Genomic DNA, 18,216 nt, shown 5'->3' on the forward strand with positions numbered 1-18,216 from the left:
CTGACATGAAGAAAGACTGGATCGACTAGGCTTATACTCGCTGGAATTTAGAAGAATGAGAGGGGAACTCATAGAAACATTTACAATTTGGTCGGGAATGGACAGGTTTCATGGCGTAAAAAGGTTCCCGCAGTCCGAATGCAGGAAGCCGAGTACAAGCGGTCACAGTCTAAGGATAAAGTGTAAACGATTTAGGACCGACACGAGGAGAAACTTCTTCACTCAGATCATTGTGAACCTCTGGAATTCTGTACCACAGAAAGATGTGGAACCCAGTTGGATAGATATACTCTAAAGAGAGTGAGATATGGCCCTCATGGCTAAAATGATCAAGGGGTATGGAGAGATATCAGGAAGGGGAAGTGAAGTTGCATGCTCAGCCATGATCATATTGAATGGTGGTGCTGGCTGGAATATACGAATGGCCTACTCCTGCACCTACTTTCTAAGTTTCTATGTTTCTATCTTCAGAATATGAGGTGCTTTGTTGTTCTTCGCCTTTTATTAGCAAAAATTAAACTCTAATTGCACTATCTTTAAACTTGAATGTGTCCGTAATGTGAGCATTGGTGGTTCAGGGGTAGAATTCTCGCCTGCCACGCGGGAGACCCGGGTTCGATTCCCGGCCAATGCAGTTTTTATGGAAGTATTTCGGAAACCGTGCATTTAAAAATTAAGCTGACCGACTGTTTAAAGCGCGGACACAGAGAGGAGCGGTTGTTAAATGAGCGGAGGCACAGATATACTTCTGTATAAAGAGCGGGAGCAGTGAGGAGCGCTTGTAAAGTGAGGGAGTAAAGGATTTGAGTCATTTTTCAAATAGCACGAGCAGAGGGAAGCGGCAATTTAAAAAGCGAGAACACACAAGAGTGGCTGTTTACAGTGCGGCAGCAGAGATGAGCGGGAGCAAGGCTGGGCGGCAGTTTAATAAGGAGGAGCAGAAAGCAGCGGCGGTACCGTTTCCTCGAGCTGTGGCGATTTACAATAATTCCATCAATGTAATATCTCCAAGTTTGCAAATCACACCAAGCTGGGTGGCAGAGCGAGCTGCGAGGAGGATGCTAGGAGGCTGCAGCGGGATTGGACAGATTAGGTGGATGGCAGATGCCATATAATGTAGATAAGTGTGAGTTTTTCCACTTTGGTGGCAAAACCTTGAAGGTAGAATGTTATCTGAATGTTGACCGATTTGTAAAAGCGGAGGGGTATTGAGATCTGGGTATTTTGGTACATCAGTCGTTGAAATCATTCATAAATACGGGTGCAGCATGCAGTAAAGGAAGCAAATGTCATGCTGGCCTTCATAGCGAGGAGATTAGGGTATCGGAGCATGGAGACTTGTACAGGATCTTGGTGAGACCAGACCTTGAGTATTGTGTGCAGTTATGATCATCTAATCTGAGGAAGGACATTCTTGCTTTTGAGTGAGTGTAGCGAATATTCACCAGACTGATTCCAGGGATGGCAGGACTGACATGAAGAAAGACTGGATCGACTCGGCTTATACTCGCTGGAATTTAGAAGAATGAGAGGGGAACTCATAGAAACATTTACAATTTGGTCGGGAATGAGTAGGTTTGATGGCGTAAAAAGGTTCCCTCAGTCCGAATGCAGGAAGCCGAGTACAAGCGGTCACAGTCTAAGGATAAAGTGTAAACGATTTAGGACCGACACGAGGAGAAACTTCTTCACTCAGATCATTGTGAACCTCTGGAATTCTGTACCACAGAAAGATGTGGAACCCAGTTGGATAGATATACTCTAAAGAGAGTGAGATATGGCCCTCACGGCTAAAATGATCAAGGGGTATGGAGAGATATCAGGAAGGGGAAGTGAAGTTGCATGCTCAGCCATGATCATATTGAATGGTGGTGCTGGCTGGAATATACGAATGGCCTACTCCTGCACCTACTTTCTAAGTTTCTATGTTTCTATCTTCAGAATATGAGGTGCTTTGTTGTTCTTCGCCTTTTATTCGCAAAAATTAAACTCTAATTGCACTATCTTTAAACTTGAATGTGTCCGTAATGTGAGCATTGGTGGTTCAGGGGTAGAATTCTCGCCTGCCACGCGGGAGACCCGGGTTCGATTCCCGGCCAATGCAGTTTTTATGGAAGTATTTCGGAAACCGTGCATTTAAAAATTAAGCTGACCGACTGTTTAAAGCGCGGACACAGAGAGGAGCGGCTGTTAAATGAGCGGAGGCACAGATATACTTCTGTATAAAGAGCGGGAGCAGTGAGGAGCGCTTGTAAAGTGAGGGAGTAAAGGATTTGAGTCATTTTTCAAATAGCACGAGCAGAGGGAAGCGGCAATTTAAAAAGCGAGAACACACAAGAGTGGCTGTTTACAGTGCGGCAGCAGAGATGAGCGGGAGCAAGGCTGGGCGGCAGTTTAATAAGGAGGAGCAGAAAGGAGCGGCGGTACCGTTTCCTCGAGCTGTGGCGATTTACAATAATTCCATCAATGTAATATCTCCAAGTTTGCAAATCACACCAAGCTGGGTGGCAGAGCGAGCTGCGAGGAGGATGCTAGGAGGCTGCAGCGGGATTGGACAGATTAGGTGAATGGGCAAATGGATGGCACATGCCATATAATGTAGATAAGTGTGAGTTTTTCCACTTTGGTGGCAAAACCTTGAAGGTAGAATTTTATCTGAATGTTGACCGATTTGTAAAAGCGGAGGGGTATTGAGATCTGGGTATTTTGGTACATCAGTCGTTGAAATCATTCATAAATACGGGTACAGCATGCAGTAAAGGAAGCAAATGTCATGCTGGCCTTCATAGCGAGGAGATTAGGGTATCGGAGCATGGAGACTTGTACAGGATCTTGGTGAGACCAGACCTTGAGTATTGTGTGCAGTTATGATCATCTAATCTGAGGAAGGACATTCTTGCTTTTGAGTGAGTGTAGCGAATATTCACCAGACTGATTCCAGGGATGGCAGGACTGACATGAAGAAAGACTGGATCGACTCGGCTTATACTCGCTGGAATTTAGAAGAATGAGAGGGGAACTCATAGAAACATTTACAATTTGGTCGGGAATGGACAGGTTTGATGGCGTAAAAAGGTTCCCGCAGTCCGAATGCAGGAAGCCGAGTACAAGCGGTCACAGTCTAAGGATAAAGTGTAAACGATTTAGGACCGACACGAGGAGAAACTTCTTCACTCAGATCATTGTGAACCTCTGGAATTCTGTACCACAGAAAGATGTGGAACCCAGTTGGATAGATATACTCTAAAGAGAGTGAGATATGGCCCTCACGGCTAAAATGATCAAGGGGTATGGAGAGATATCAGGAAGGGGAAGTGAAGTTGCATGCTCAGCCATGATCATATTGAATGGTGGTGCTGGCTGGAATATACGAATGGCCTACTCCTGCACCTACTTTCTAAGTTTCTATGTTTCTATCTTCAGAATATGAGGTGCTTTGTTGTTCTTCGCCTTTTATTCGCAAAAATTAAACTCTAATTGCACTATCTTTAAACTTGAATGTGTCCGTAATGTGAGCATTGGTGGTTCAGGGGTAGAATTCTCGCCTGCCACGCGGGAGACCCGGGTTCGATTCCCGGCCAATGCAGTTTTTATGGAAGTATTTCGGAAACCGTGCATTTAAAAATTAAGCTGACCGACTGTTTAAAGCGCGGACACAGAGAGGAGCGGCTGTTAAATGAGCGGAGGCACAGATATACTTCTGTATAAAGAGCGGGAGCAGTGAGGAGCGCTTGTAAAGTGAGGGAGTAAAGGATTTGAGTCATTTTTCAAATAGCACGAGCAGAGGGAAGCGGCAATTTAAAAAGCGAGAACACACAAGAGTGGCTGTTTACAGTGCGGCAGCAGAGATGAGCGGGAGCAAGGCTGGGCGGCAGTTTAATAAGGAGGAGCAGAAAGGAGCGGCGGTACCGTTTCCTCGAGCTGTGGCGATTTACAATAATTCCATCAATGTAATATCTCCAAGTTTGCAAATCACACCAAGCTGGGTGGCAGAGCGAGCTGCGAGGAGGATGCTAGGAGGCTGCAGCGGGATTGGACAGATTAGGTGAATGGGCAAATGGATGGCACATGCCATATAATGTAGATAAGTGTGAGTTTTTCCACTTTGGTGGCAAAACCTTGAAGGTAGAATTTTATCTGAATGTTGACCGATTTGTAAAAGCGGAGGGGTATTGAGATCTGGGTATTTTGGTACATCAGTCGTTGAAATCATTCATAAATACGGGTACAGCATGCAGTAAAGGAAGCAAATGTCATGCTGGCCTTCATAGCGAGGAGATTAGGGTATCGGAGCATGGAGACTTGTACAGGATCTTGGTGAGACCAGACCTTGAGTATTGTGTGCAGTTATGATCATCTAATCTGAGGAAGGACATTCTTGCTTTTGAGTGAGTGTAGCGAATATTCACCAGACTGATTCCAGGGATGGCAGGACTGACATGAAGAAAGACTGGATCGACTCGGCTTATACTCGCTGGAATTTAGAAGAATGAGAGGGGAACTCATAGAAACATTTACAATTTGGTCGGGAATGGACAGGTTTGATGGCGTAAAAAGGTTCCCGCAGTCCGAATGCAGGAAGCCGAGTACAAGCGGTCACAGTCTAAGGATAAAGTGTAAACGATTTAGGACCGACACGAGGAGAAACTTCTTCACTCAGATCATTGTGAACCTCTGGAATTCTGTACCACAGAAAGATGTGGAACCCAGTTGGATAGATATACTCTAAAGAGAGTGAGATATGGCCCTCACGGCTAAAATGATCAAGGGGTATGGAGAGATATCAGGAAGGGGAAGTGAAGTTGCATGCTCAGCCATGATCATATTGAATGGTGGTGCTGGCTGGAATATACGAATGGCCTACTCCTGCACCTACTTTCTAAGTTTCTATGTTTCTATCTTCAGAATATGAGGTGCTTTGTTGTTCTTCGCCTTTTATTAGCAAAAATTAAACTCTAATTGCACTATCTTTAAACTTGAATGTGTCCGTAATGTGAGCATTGGTGGTTCAGGGGTAGAATTCTCGCCTGCCACGCGGGAGACCCGGGTTCGATTCCCGGCCAATGCAGTTTTTATGGAAGTATTTCGGAAACCGTGCATTTAAAAATTAAGTGACCGACTGTTTAAAGCGCGGACACAGAGAGGAGCGGCTGTTAAATGAGCGGAGGCACAGATATACTTCTGTATAAAGAGCGGGAGCAGTGAGGAGCGCTTGTAAAGTGAGGGAGTAAAGGATTTGAGTCATTTTTCAAATAGCACGAGCAGAGGGAAGCGGCAATTTAAAAAGCGAGAACACACAAGAGTGGCTGTTTACAGTGCGGCAGCAGAGATGAGCGGGAGCAAGGCTGGGCGGCAGTTTAATAAGGAGGAGCAGAAAGGAGCGGCGGTACCGTTTCCTCGAGCTGTGGCGATTTACAATAATTCCATCAATGTAATATCTCCAAGTTTGCAAATCACACCAAGCTGGGTGGCAGAGCGAGCTGTGAGGAGGATGCTAGGAGGCTGCAGCGGGATTGGACAGATTAGGTGAATGGGCAAATGGATGGCACATGCCATATAATGTAGATAAGTGTGAGTTTTTCCACTTTGGTGGCAAAACCTTGAAGGTAGAATTTTATCTGAATGTTGACCGATTTGTAAAAGCGGAGGGGTATTGAGATCTGGGTATTTTGGTACATCAGTCGTTGAAATCATTCATAAATACGGGTACAGCATGCAGTAAAGGAAGCAAATGTCATGCTGGCCTTCATAGCGAGGAGATTAGGGTATCGGAGCATGGAGATTTGTACAGGATCTTGGTGAGCCAAGACCTTGAGTATTGTGTGCAGTTATGATCATCTAATCTGAGGAAGGACATTCTTGCTTTTGAGTGAGTGTAGCGAATATTCACCAGACTGATTCCAGGGATGACAGGACTGACATGAAGAAAGACTGGATCGACTCGGCTTATACTCGCTGGAATTTAGAAGAATGAGAGGGGAACTCATAGAAACATTTACAATTTGGTCGGGAATGGACAGGTTTGATGGCGTAAAAAGGTTCCCGCAGTCCGAATGCAGGAAGCCGAGTACAAGCGGTCACAGTCTAAGGATAAAGTGTAAACGATTTAGGACCGACACGAGGAGAAACTTCTTCACTCAGATCATTGTGAACCTCTGGAATTCTGTACCACAGAAAGATGTGGAACCCAGTTGGATAGATATACTCTAAAGAGAGTGAGATATGGCCCTCACGGCTAAAATGATCAAGGGGTATGGAGAGATATCAGGAAGGGGAAGTGAAGTTGCATGCTCAGCCATGATCATATTGAATGGTGGTGCTGGCTGGAATATACGAATGGCCTACTCCTGCACCTACTTTCTAAGTTTCTATGTTTCTATCTTCAGAATATGAGGTGCTTTGTTGTTCTTCGCCTTTTATTAGCAAAAATTAAACTCTAATTGCACTATCTTTAAACTTGAATGTGTCTGTAATGTGAGCATTGGTGGTTCAGGGGTAGAATTCTCGCCTGCCACGCGGGAGACCCGGGTTCGATTCCCGGCCAATGCAGTTTTTATGGAAGTATTTCGGAAACCGTGCATTTAAAAATTAAGCTGACCGACTGTTTAAAGCGCGGACACAGAGAGGAGCGGCTGTTAAATGAGCGGAGGCACAGATATACTTCTGTATAAAGAGCGGGAGCAGTGAGGAGCGCTTGTAAAGTGAGGGAGTAAAGGATTTGAGTCATTTTTCAAATAGCACGAGCAGAGGGAAGCGGCAATTTAAAAAGCGAGAACACACAAGAGTGGCTGTTTACAGTGCGGCAGCAGAGATGAGCGGGAGCAAGGCTGGGCGGCAGTTTAATAAGGAGGAGCAGAAAGGAGCGGCGGTACCGTTTCCTCGAGCTGTGGCGATTTACAATAATTCCATCAATGTAATATCTCCAAGTTTGCAAATCACACCAAGCTGGGTGGCAGAGCGAGCTGCGAGGAGGATGCTAGGAGGCTGCAGCGGGATTGGACAGATTAGGTGAATGGGCAAATGGATGGCACATGCCATATAATGTAGATAAGTGTGAGTTTTTCCACTTTGGTGGCAAAACCTTGAAGGTAGAATTTTATCTGAATGTTGACCGATTTGTAAAAGCGGAGGGGTATTGAGATCTGGGTATTTTGGTACATCAGTCGTTGAAATCATTCATAAATACGGGTACAGCATGCAGTAAAGGAAGCAAATGTCATGCTGGCCTTCATAGCGAGGAGATTAGGGTATCGGAGCATGGAGACTTGTACAGGATCTTGGTGAGACCAGACCTTGAGTATTGTGTGCAGTTATGATCATCTAATCTGAGGAAGGACATTCTTGCTTTTGAGTGAGTGTAGCGAATATTCACCAGACTGATTCCAGGGATGGCAGGACTGACATGAAGAAAGACTGGATCGACTAGGCTTATACTCGCTGGAATTTAGAAGAATGAGAGGGGAACTCATAGAAACATTTACAATTTGGTCGGGAATGGACAGGTTTGATGGCGTAAAAAGGTTCCCGCAGTCCGAATGCAGGAAGCCGAGTACAAGCGGTCACAGTCTAAGGATAAAGTGTAAACGATTTAGGACCGACACGAGGAGAAACTTCTTCACTCAGATCATTGTGAACCTCTGGAATTCTGTACCACAGAAAGATGTGGAACCCAGTTGGATAGATATACTCTAAAGAGAGTGAGATATGGCCCTCACGGCTAAAATGATCAAGGGGTATGGAGAGATATCAGGAAGGGGAAGTGAAGTTGCATGCTCAGCCATGATCATATTGAATGGTGGTGCTGGCTGGAATATACGAATGGCCTACTCCTGCACCTACTTTCTAAGTTTCTATGTTTCTATCTTCAGAATATGAGGTGCTTTGTTGTTCTTCGCCTTTTATTAGCAAAAATTAAACTCTAATTGCACTATCTTTAAACTTGAATGTGTCTGTAATGTGAGCATTGGTGGTTCAGGGGTAGAATTCTCGCCTGCCACGCGGGAGACCCGGGTTCGATTCCCGGCCAATGCAGTTTTTATGGAAGTATTTCGGAAACCGTGCATTTAAAAATTAAGCTGACCGACTGTTTAAAGCGCGGACACAGAGAGGAGCGGCTGTTAAATGAGCGGAGGCACAGATATACTTCTGTATAAAGAGCGGGAGCAGTGAGGAGCGCTTGTAAAGTGAGGGAGTAAAGGATTTGAGTCATTTTTCAAATAGCACGAGCAGAGGGAAGCGGCAATTTAAAAAGCGAGAACACACAAGAGTGGCTGTTTACAGTGCGGCAGCAGAGATGAGCGGGAGCAAGGCTGGGCGGCAGTTTAATAAGGAGGAGCAGAAAGGAGCGGCGGTACCGTTTCCTCGAGCTGTGGCGATTTACAATAATTCCATCAATGTAATATCTCCAAGTTTGCAAATCACACCAAGCTGGGTGGCAGAGCGAGCTGCGAGGAGGATGCTAGGAGGCTGCAGCGGGATTGGACAGATTAGGTGAATGGGCAAATGGATGGCACATGCCATATAATGTAGATAAGTGTGAGTTTTTCCACTTATGTGGCAAAACCTTGAAGGTAGAATTTTATCTGAATGTTGACCGATTTGTAAAAGCGGAGGGGTATTGAGATCTGGGTATTTTGGTACATCAGTCGTTGAAATCATTCATAAATACGGGTACAGCATGCAGTAAAGGAAGCAAATGTCATGCTGGCCTTCATAGCGAGGAGATTAGGGTATCGGAGCATGGAGACTTGTACAGGATCTTGGTGAGACCAGACCTTGAGTATTGTGTGCAGTTATGATCATCTAATCTGAGGAAGGACATTCTTGCTTTTGAGTGAGTGTAGCGAATATTCACCAGACTGATTCCAGGGATGGCAGGACTGACATGAAGAAAGACTGGATCGACTCGGCTTATACTCGCTGGAATTTAGAAGAATGAGAGGGGAACTCATAGAAACATTTACAATTTGGTCGGGAATGGACAGGTTTGATGGCGTAAAAAGGTTCCGGCAGTCCGAATGCAGGAAGCCGAGTACAAGCGGTCACAGTCTGAGGATAAAGTGTAAACGATTTAGGACCGACACGAGGAGAAACTTCTTCACTCAGATCATTGTGAAACTCTGGAATTCTGTACCACAGAAAGATGTGGAACCCAGTTGGATAGATATACTCTAAAGAGAGTGAGATATGGCCCTCACGGCTAAAATGATCAAGGGGTATGGAGAGATATCAGGAAGGGGAAGTGAAGTTGCATGCTCAGCCATGATCATATTGAATGGTGGTGCTGGCTGGAATATACGAATGGCCTACTCCTGCACCTACTTTCTAAGTTTCTATGTTTCTATCTTCAGAATATGAGGTGCTTTGTTGTTCTTCGCCTTTTATTAGCAAAAATTAAACTCTAATTGCACTATCTTTAAACTTGAATGTGTCCGTAATGTGAGCATTGGTGGTTCAGGGGTAGAATTCTCGCCTGCCACGCGGGAGACCCGGGTTCGATTCCCGGCCAATGCAGTTTTTATGGAAGTATTTCGGAAACCGTGCATTTAAAAATTAAGCTGACCGACTGTTTAAAGCGCGGACACAGAGAGGAGCGGCTGTTAAATGAGCGGAGGCACAGATATACTTCTGTATAAAGAGCGGGAGCAGTGAGGAGCGCTTGTAAAGTGAGGGACTAAAGGATTTGAGTCATTTTTCAAATAGCACGAGCAGAGGGAAGCGGCAATTTAAAAAGCGAGAACACACAAGAGTGGCTGTTTACAGTGCGGCAGCAGAGATGAGCGGGAGCAAGGCTGGGCGGCAGTTTAATAAGGAGGAGCAGAAAGGAGCGGCGGTACCGTTTCCTCGAGCTGTGGCGATTTACAATAATTCCATCAATGTAATATCTCCAAGTTTGCAAATCACACCAAGCTGGGTGGCAGAGCGAGCTGCGAGGAGGATGCTAGGAGGCTGCAGCGGGATTGGACAGATTAGGTGAATGGGCAAATGGATGGCACATGCCATATAATGTAGATAAGTGTGAGTTTTTCCACTTTGGTGGCAAAACCTTGAAGGTAGAATTTTATCTGAATGTTGACCGATTTGTAAAAGCGGAGGGGTATTGAGATCTGGGTATTTTGGTACATCAGTCGTTGAAATCATTCATAAATACGGGTACAGCATGCAGTAAAGGAAGCAAATGTCATGCTGGCCTTCATAGCGAGGAGATTAGGGTATCGGAGCATGGAGACTTGTACAGGATCTTGGTGAGACCAGACCTTGAGTATTGTGTGCAATTATGATCATCTAATCTGAGGAAGGACATTCTTGCTTTTGAGTGAGTGTAGCGAATATTCACCAGACTGATTCCAGGGATGGCAGGACTGACATGAAGAAAGACTGGATCGACTCGGCTTATACTCGCTGGAATTTAGAAGAATGAGAGGGGAACTCATAGAAACATTTACAATTTGGTCGGGAATGGACAGGTTTGATGGCGTAAAAAGGTTCCCGCAGTCCGAATGCAGGAAGCCGAGTACAAGCGGTCACAGTCTAAGGATAAAGTGTAAACGATTTAGGACCGACACGAGGAGAAACTTCTTCACTCAGATCATTGTGAACCTCTGGAATTCTGTACCACAGAAAGATGTGGAACCCAGTTGGATAGATATACTCTAAAGAGAGTGAGATATGGCCCTCACGGCTAAAATGATCAAGGGGTATGGAGAGATATCAGGAAGGGGAAGTGAAGTTGCATGCTCAGCCATGATCATATTGAATGGTGGTGCTGGCTGGAATATACGAATGGCCTACTCCTGCACCTACTTTCTAAGTTTCTATGTTTCTATCTTCAGAATATGAGGTGCTTTGTTGTTCTTCGCCTTTTATTAGCAAAAATTAAACTCTAATTGCACTATCTTTAAACTTGAATGTGTCCGTAATGTGAGCATTGGTGGTTCAGGGGTAGAATTCTCGCCTGCCACGCGGGAGACCCGGGTTCGATTCCCGGCCAATGCAGTTTTTATGGAAGTATTTCGGAAACCGTGCATTTAAAAATTAAGCTGACCGACTGTTTAAAGCGCGGACACAGAGAGGAGCGGCTGTTAAATGAGCGGAGGCACAGATATACTTCTGTATAAAGAGCGGGAGCAGTGAGGAGCGCTTGTAAAGTGAGGGAGTAAAGGATTTGAGTCGATTTGAGTCATTTTTCAAATAGCACGAGCAGAGGGAAGCGGCAATTTAAAAAGCGAGAACACACAAGAGTGGCTGTTTACAGTGCGGCAGCAGAGATGAGCGGGAGCAAGGCTGGGCGGCAGTTTAATAAGGAGGAGCAGAAAGGAGCGGCGGTACCGTTTCCTCGAGCTGTGGCGATTTACAATAATTCCATCAATGTAATATCTCCAAGTTTGCAAATCACACCAAGCTGGGTGGCAGAGCGAGCTGCGAGGAGGATGCTCGGAGGCTGCAGCGGGATTGGACAGATTAGGTGAATGGGCAAATGGATGGCACATGCCATATAATGTAGATAAGTGTGAGTTTTTCCACTTTGGTGGCAAAACCTTGAAGGTAGAATTTTATCTGAATGTTGACCGATTTGTAAAAGCGGAGGGGTATTGAGATCTGGGTATTTTGGTACATCAGTCGTTGAAATCATTCATAAATACGGGTACAGCATGCAGTAAAGGAAGCAAATGTCATGCTGGCCTTCATAGCGAGGAGATTAGGGTATCGGAGCATGGAGACTTGTACAGGATCTTGGTGAGACCAGACCTTGAGTATTGTGTGCAGTTATGATCATCTAATCTGAGGAAGGACATTCTTGCTTTTGAGTGAGTGTAGCGAATATTCACCAGACTGATTCCAGGGATGGCAGGACTGACATGAAGAAAGACTGGATCGACTAGGCTTATACTCGCTGGAATTTAGAAGAATGAGAGGGGAACTCATAGAAACATTTACAATTTGGTCGGGAATGGACAGGTTTGATGGCGTAAAAAGGTTCCCGCAGTCCGAATGCAGGAAGCCGAGTACAAGCGGTCACAGTCTAAGGATAAAGTGTAAACGATTTAGGACCGACACGAGGAGAAACTTCTTCACTCAGATCATTGTGAACCTCTGGAATTCTGTACCACAGAAAGATGTGGAACCCAGTTGGATAGATATACTCTAAAGAGAGTGAGATATGGCCCTCACGGCTAAAATGATCAAGGGGTATGGAGAGATATCAGGAAGGGGAAGTGAAGTTGCATGCTCAGCCATGATCATATTGAATGGTGGTGCTGGCTGGAATATACGAATGGCCTACTCCTGCACCTACTTTCTAAGTTTCTATGTTTCTATCTTCAGAATATGAGGTGCTTTGTTGTTCTTCGCCTTTTATGAGCAAAAATTAAACTCTAATTGCACTATCTTTAAACTTGAATGTGTCCGTAATGTGAGCATTGGTGGTTCAGGGGTAGAATTCTCGCCTGCCACGCGGGAGACCCGGGTTCGATTCCCGGCCAATGCAGTTTTTATGGAAGTATTTCGGAAACCGTGCATTTAAAAATTAAGCTGACCGACTGTTTAAAGCGCGGACACAGAGAGGAGCGGCTGTTAAATGAGCGGAGGCACAGATATACTTCTGTATAAAGAGCGGGAGCAGTGAGGAGCGCTTGTAAAGTGAGGGAGTAAAGGATTTGAGTCATTTTTCAAATAGCACGAGCAGAGGGAAGCGGCAATTTAAAAAGCGAGAACACACAAGAGTGGCTGTTTACAGTGCGGCAGCAGAGATGAGCGGGAGCAAGGCTGGGCGGCAGTTTAATAAGGAGGAGCAGAAAGGAGCGGCGGTACCGTTTCCTCGAGCTGTGGCGATTTACAATAATTCCATCAATGTAATATCTCCAAGTTTGCAAATCACACCAAGCTGGGTGGCAGAGCGAGCTGCGAGGAGGATGCTAGGAGGCTGCAGCGGGATTGGACAGATTAGGTGAATGGGCAAATGGATGGCACATGCCATATAATGTAGATAAGTGTGAGTTTTTCCACCTTGGTGGCAAAACCTTGAAGGTAGAATTTTATCTGAATGTTGACCGATTTGTAAAAGCGGAGGGGTATTGAGATCTGGGTATTTTGGTACATCAGTCGTTGAAATCATTCATAAATACGGGTACAGCATGCAGTAAAGGAAGCAAATGTCATGCTGGCCTTCATAGCGAGGAGATTAGGGTATCGGAGCATGGAGACTTGTACAGGATCTTGGTGAGACCAGACCTTGAGTATTGTGTGCAGTTATGATCATCTAATCTGAGGAAGGACATTCTTGCTTTTGAGTGAGTGTAGCGAATATTCTCCAGACTGATTCCAGGGATGGCAGGACTGACATGAAGAAAGACTGGATCGACTCGGCTTATACTCGCTGGAATTTAGAAGAATGAGAGGGGAACTCATAGAAACATTTACAATTTGGTCGGGAATGGACAGGTTTGATGGCGTAAAAAGGTTCCCGCAGTCCGAATGCAGGAAGCCGAGTACAAGCGGTCACAGTCTAAGGATAAAGTGTAAACGATTTAGGACCGACACGAGGAGAAACTTCTTCACTCAGATCATTGTGAACCTCTGGAATTCTGTACCACAGAAAGATGTGGAACCCAGTTGGATAGATATACTCTAAAGAGAGTGAGATATGGCCCTCACGGCTAAAATGATCAAGGGGTATGGAGAGATATCAGGAAGGGGAAGTGAAGTTGCATGCTCAGCCATGATCATATTGAATGGTGGTGCTGGCTGGAATATACGAATGGCCTACTCCTGCACCTACTTTCTAAGTTTCTATGTTTCTATCTTCAGAATATGAGGTGCTTTGTTGTTCTTCGCCTTTTATGAGCAAAAATTAAACTCTAATTGCACTATCTTTAAACTTGAATGTGTCCGTAATGTGAGCATTGGTGGTTCAGGGGTAGAATTCTCGCCTGCCACGCGGGAGACCCGGGTTCGATTCCCGGCCAATGCAGTTTTTATGGAAGTATTTCGGAAACCGTGCATTTAAAAATTAAGCTGACCGACTGTTTAAAGCGCGGACACAGAGAGGAGCGGCTGTTAAATGAGCGGAGGCACAGATATACTTCTGTATAAAGAGCGGGAGCAGTGAGGAGCGCTTGTAAAGTGAGGGAGTAAAGGATTTGAGTCATTTTTCAAATAGCACGAGCAGAGGGAAGCGGCAATTTAAAAAGCGAGAACACACAAGAGTGGCTGTTTACAGTGCGGCAGCAGAGATGAGCGGGAGCAAGGCTGGGCGGCAGTTTAATAAGGAGGAGCAGAAAGGAGCGGCGGTACCGTTTCCTCGAGCTGTGGCGATTTACAATAATTCCATCAATGTAATATCTCCAAGTTTGCAAATCACACCAAGCTGGGTGGCAGAGCGAGCTGCGAGGAGGATGCTAGGAGGCTGCAGCGGGATTGGACAGATTAGGTGAATGGGCAAATGGATGGCACATGCCATATAATGTAGATAAGTGTGAGTTTTTCCACCTTGGTGGCAAAACCTTGAAGGTAGAATTTTATCTGAATGTTGACCGATTTGTAAAAGCGGAGGGGTATTGAGATCTGGGTATTTTGGTACATCAGTCGTTGAAATCATTCATAAATACGGGTACAGCATGCAGTAAAGGAAGCAAATGTCATGCTGGCCTTCATAGCGAGGAGATTAGGGTATCGGAGCATGGAGACTTGTACAGGATCTTGGTGAGACCAGACCTTGAGTATTGTGTGCAGTTATGATCATCTAATCTGAGGAAGGACATTCTTGCTTTTGAGTGAGTGTAGCGAATATTCTCCAGACTGATTCCAGGGATGGCAGGACTGACATGAAGAAAGACTGGATCGACTCGGCTTATACTCGCTGGAATTTAGAAGAATGAGAGGGGAACTCATAGAAACATTTACAATTTGGTCGGGAATGGACAGGTTTGATGGCGTAAAAAGGTTCCCGCAGTCCGAATGCAGGAAGCCGAGTACAAGCGGTCACAGTCTAAGGATAAAGTGTAAACGATTTAGGACCGACACGAGGAGAAACTTCTTCACTCAGATCATTGTGAACCTCTGGAATTCTGTACCACAGAAAGATGTGGAACCCAGTTGGATAGATATACTCTAAAGAGAGTGAGATATGGCCCTCACGGCTAAAATGATCAAGGGGTATGGAGAGATATCAGGAAGGGGAAGTGAAGTTGCATGCTCAGCCATGATCATATTGAATGGTGGTGCTGGCTGGAATATACGAATGGCCTACTCCTGCACCTACTTTCTAAGTTTCTATGTTTCTATCTTCAGAATATGAGGTGCTTTGTTGTTCTTCGCCTTTTATGAGCAAAAATTAAACTCTAATTGCACTATCTTTAAACTTGAATGTGTCCGTAATGTGAGCATTGGTGGTTCAGGGGTAGAATTCTCGCCTGCCACGCGGGAGACCCGGGTTCGATTCCCGGCCAATGCAGTTTTTATGGAAGTATTTCGGAAACCGTGCATTTAAAAATTAAGCTGACCGACTGTTTAAAGCGCGGACACAGAGAGGAGCGGCTGTTAAATGAGCGGAGGCACAGATATACTTCTGTATAAAGAGCGGGAGCAGTGAGGAGCGCTTGTAAAGTGAGGGAGTAAAGGATTTGAGTCATTTTTCAAATAGCACGAGCAGAGGGAAGCGGCAATTTAAAAAGCGAGAACACACAAGAGTGGCTGTTTACAGTGCGGCAGCAGAGATGAGCGGGAGCAAGGCTGGGCGGCAGTTTAATAAGGAGGAGCAGAAAGGAGCGGCGGTACCGTTTCCTCGAGCTGTGGCGATTTACAATAATTCCATCAATGTAATATCTCCAAGTTTGCAAATCACACCAAGCTGGGTGGCAGAGCGAGCTGCGAGGAGGATGCTAGGAGGCTGCAGCGGGATTGGACAGATTAGGTGAATGGGCAAATGGATGGCACATGCCATATAATGTAGATAAGTGTGAGTTTTTCCACCTTGGTGGCAAAACCTTGAAGGTAGAATTTTATCTGAATGTTGACCGATTTGTAAAAGCGGAGGGGTATTGAGATCTGGGTATTTTGGTACATCAGTCGTTGAAATCATTCATAAATACGGGTACAGCATGCAGTAAAGGAAGCAAATGTCATGCTGGCCTTCATAGCGAGGAGATTAGGGTATCGGAGCATGGAGACTTGTACAGGATCTTGGTGAGACCAGACCTTGAGTATTGTGTGCAGTTATGATCATCTAATCTGAGGAAGGACATTCTTGCTTTTGAGTGAGTGTAGCGAATATTCTCCAGACTGATTCCAGGGATGGCAGGACTGACATGAAGAAAGACTGGATCGACTCGGCTTATACTCGCTGGAATTTAGAAGAATGAGAGGGGAACTCATAGAAACATTTACAATTTGGTCGGGAATGGACAGGTTTGATGGCGTAAAAAGGTTCCCGCAGTCCGAATGCAGGAAGCCGAGTACAAGCGGTCACAGTCTAAGGATAAAGTGTAAACGATTTAGGACCGACACGAGGAGAAACTTCTTCACTCAGATCATTGTGAACCTCTGGAATTCTGTACCACAGAAAGATGTGGAACCCAGTTGGATAGATATACTCTAAAGAGAGTGAGATATGGCCCTCACGGCTAAAATGATCAAGGGGTATGGAGAGATATCAGGAAGGGGAAGTGAAGTTGCATGCTCAGCCATGATCATATTGAATGGTGGTGCTGGCTGGAATATACGAATGGCCTACTCCTGCACCTACTTTCTAAGTTTCTATGTTTCTATCTTCAGAATATGAGGTGCTTTGTTGTTCTTCGCCTTTTATGAGCAAAAATTAAACTCTAATTGCACTATCTTTAAACTTGAATGTGTCCGTAATGTGAGCATTGGTGGTTCAGGGGTAGAATTCTCGCCTGCCACGCGGGAGACCCGGGTTCGATTCCCGGCCAATGCAGTTTTTATGGAAGTATTTCGGAAACCGTGCATTTAAAAATTAAGCTGACCGACTGTTTAAAGCGCGGACACAGAGAGGAGCGGCTGTTAAATGAGCGGAGGCACAGATATACTTCTGTATAAAGAGCGGGAGCAGTGAGGAGCGCTTGTAAAGTGAGGGAGTAAAGGATTTGAGTCATTTTTCAAATAGCACGAGCAGAGGGAAGCGGCAATTTAAAAAGCGAGAACACACAAGAGTGGCTGTTTACAGTGCGGCAGCAGAGATGAGCGGGAGCAAGGCTGGGCGGCAGTTTAATAAGGAGGAGCAGAAAGGAGCGGCGGTACCGTTTCCTCGAGCTGTGGCGATTTACAATAATTCCATCAATGTAATATCTCCAAGTTTGCAAATCACACCAAGCTGGGTGGCAGAGCGAGCTGCGAGGAGGATGCTAGGAGGCTGCAGCGGGATTGGACAGATTAGGTGAATGGGCAAATGGATGGCACATGCCATATAATGTAGATAAGTGTGAGTTTTTCCACCTTGGTGGCAAAACCTTGAAGGTAGAATTTTATCTGAATGTTGACCGATTTGTAAAAGCGGAGGGGTATTGAGATCTGGGTATTTTGGTACATCAGTCGTTGAAATCATTCATAAATACGGGTACAGCATGCAGTAAAGGAAGCAAATGTCATGCTGGCCTTCATAGCGAGGAGATTAGGGTATCGGAGCATGGAGACTTGTACAGGATCTTGGTGAGACCAGACCTTGAGTATTGTGTGCAGTTATGATCATCTAATCTGAGGAAGGACATTCTTGCTTTTGAGTGAGTGTAGCGAATATTCTCCAGACTGATTCCAGGGATGGCAGGACTGACATGAAGAAAGACTGGATCGACTCGGCTTATACTCGCTGGAATTTAGAAGAATGAGAGGGGAACTCATAGAAACATTTACAATTTGGTCGGGAATGGACAGGTTTGATGGCGTAAAAAGGTTCCCGCAGTCCGAATGCAGGAAGCCGAGTACAAGCGGTCACAGTCTAAGGATAAAGTGTAAACGATTTAGGACCGACACGAGGAGAAACTTCTTCACTCAGATCATTGTGAACCTCTGGAATTCTGTACCACAGAAAGATGTGGAACCCAGTTGGATAGATATACTCTAAAGAGAGTGAGATATGGCCCTCACGGCTAAAATGATCAAGGGGTATGGAGAGATATCAGGAAGGGGAAGTGAAGTTGCATGCTCAGCCATGATCATATTGAATGGTGGTGCTGGCTGGAATATACGAATGGCCTACTCCTG

At 45.3% G+C, this 18,216-nt stretch overlaps 1 protein-coding gene and 12 non-coding genes across 13 annotated transcripts in view; all 13 read left to right on the forward strand.

Moving 5' to 3' along the window:
• LOC139248232 (zinc finger protein 84-like) overlaps positions 1–18,216 on the forward strand; it is a 1,036,220-nt gene that overhangs the window by 680,250 nt on the left and 337,754 nt on the right. The gene's annotated exons all lie outside the window — the stretch shown is intronic.
• On the forward strand, positions 564–634 carry trnag-gcc (transfer RNA glycine (anticodon GCC)). The gene has a single exon. It is a non-coding gene; the product is annotated as a tRNA-Gly (tRNA).
• trnag-gcc (transfer RNA glycine (anticodon GCC)) lies at positions 2,034–2,104 on the forward strand. Its single transcript has one exon. It is a non-coding gene; the product is annotated as a tRNA-Gly (tRNA).
• On the forward strand, positions 3,516–3,586 carry trnag-gcc (transfer RNA glycine (anticodon GCC)). The gene has a single exon. It is a non-coding gene; the product is annotated as a tRNA-Gly (tRNA).
• Positions 4,998–5,068, forward strand: trnag-gcc (transfer RNA glycine (anticodon GCC)). The gene has a single exon. It is a non-coding gene; the product is annotated as a tRNA-Gly (tRNA).
• Positions 6,479–6,549, forward strand: trnag-gcc (transfer RNA glycine (anticodon GCC)). Its single transcript has one exon. It is a non-coding gene; the product is annotated as a tRNA-Gly (tRNA).
• trnag-gcc (transfer RNA glycine (anticodon GCC)) lies at positions 7,961–8,031 on the forward strand. The gene has a single exon. It is a non-coding gene; the product is annotated as a tRNA-Gly (tRNA).
• On the forward strand, positions 9,443–9,513 carry trnag-gcc (transfer RNA glycine (anticodon GCC)). Its single transcript has one exon. It is a non-coding gene; the product is annotated as a tRNA-Gly (tRNA).
• On the forward strand, positions 10,925–10,995 carry trnag-gcc (transfer RNA glycine (anticodon GCC)). Its single transcript has one exon. It is a non-coding gene; the product is annotated as a tRNA-Gly (tRNA).
• Positions 12,417–12,487, forward strand: trnag-gcc (transfer RNA glycine (anticodon GCC)). Its single transcript has one exon. It is a non-coding gene; the product is annotated as a tRNA-Gly (tRNA).
• Positions 13,899–13,969, forward strand: trnag-gcc (transfer RNA glycine (anticodon GCC)). The gene has a single exon. It is a non-coding gene; the product is annotated as a tRNA-Gly (tRNA).
• On the forward strand, positions 15,381–15,451 carry trnag-gcc (transfer RNA glycine (anticodon GCC)). The gene has a single exon. It is a non-coding gene; the product is annotated as a tRNA-Gly (tRNA).
• On the forward strand, positions 16,863–16,933 carry trnag-gcc (transfer RNA glycine (anticodon GCC)). Its single transcript has one exon. It is a non-coding gene; the product is annotated as a tRNA-Gly (tRNA).

This window comes from Pristiophorus japonicus, unplaced genomic scaffold, assembly GCF_044704955.1.
Source record: "Pristiophorus japonicus isolate sPriJap1 unplaced genomic scaffold, sPriJap1.hap1 HAP1_SCAFFOLD_29, whole genome shotgun sequence".
In the NCBI taxonomy this organism is placed as follows: domain Eukaryota; kingdom Metazoa; phylum Chordata; class Chondrichthyes; family Pristiophoridae; genus Pristiophorus; species Pristiophorus japonicus.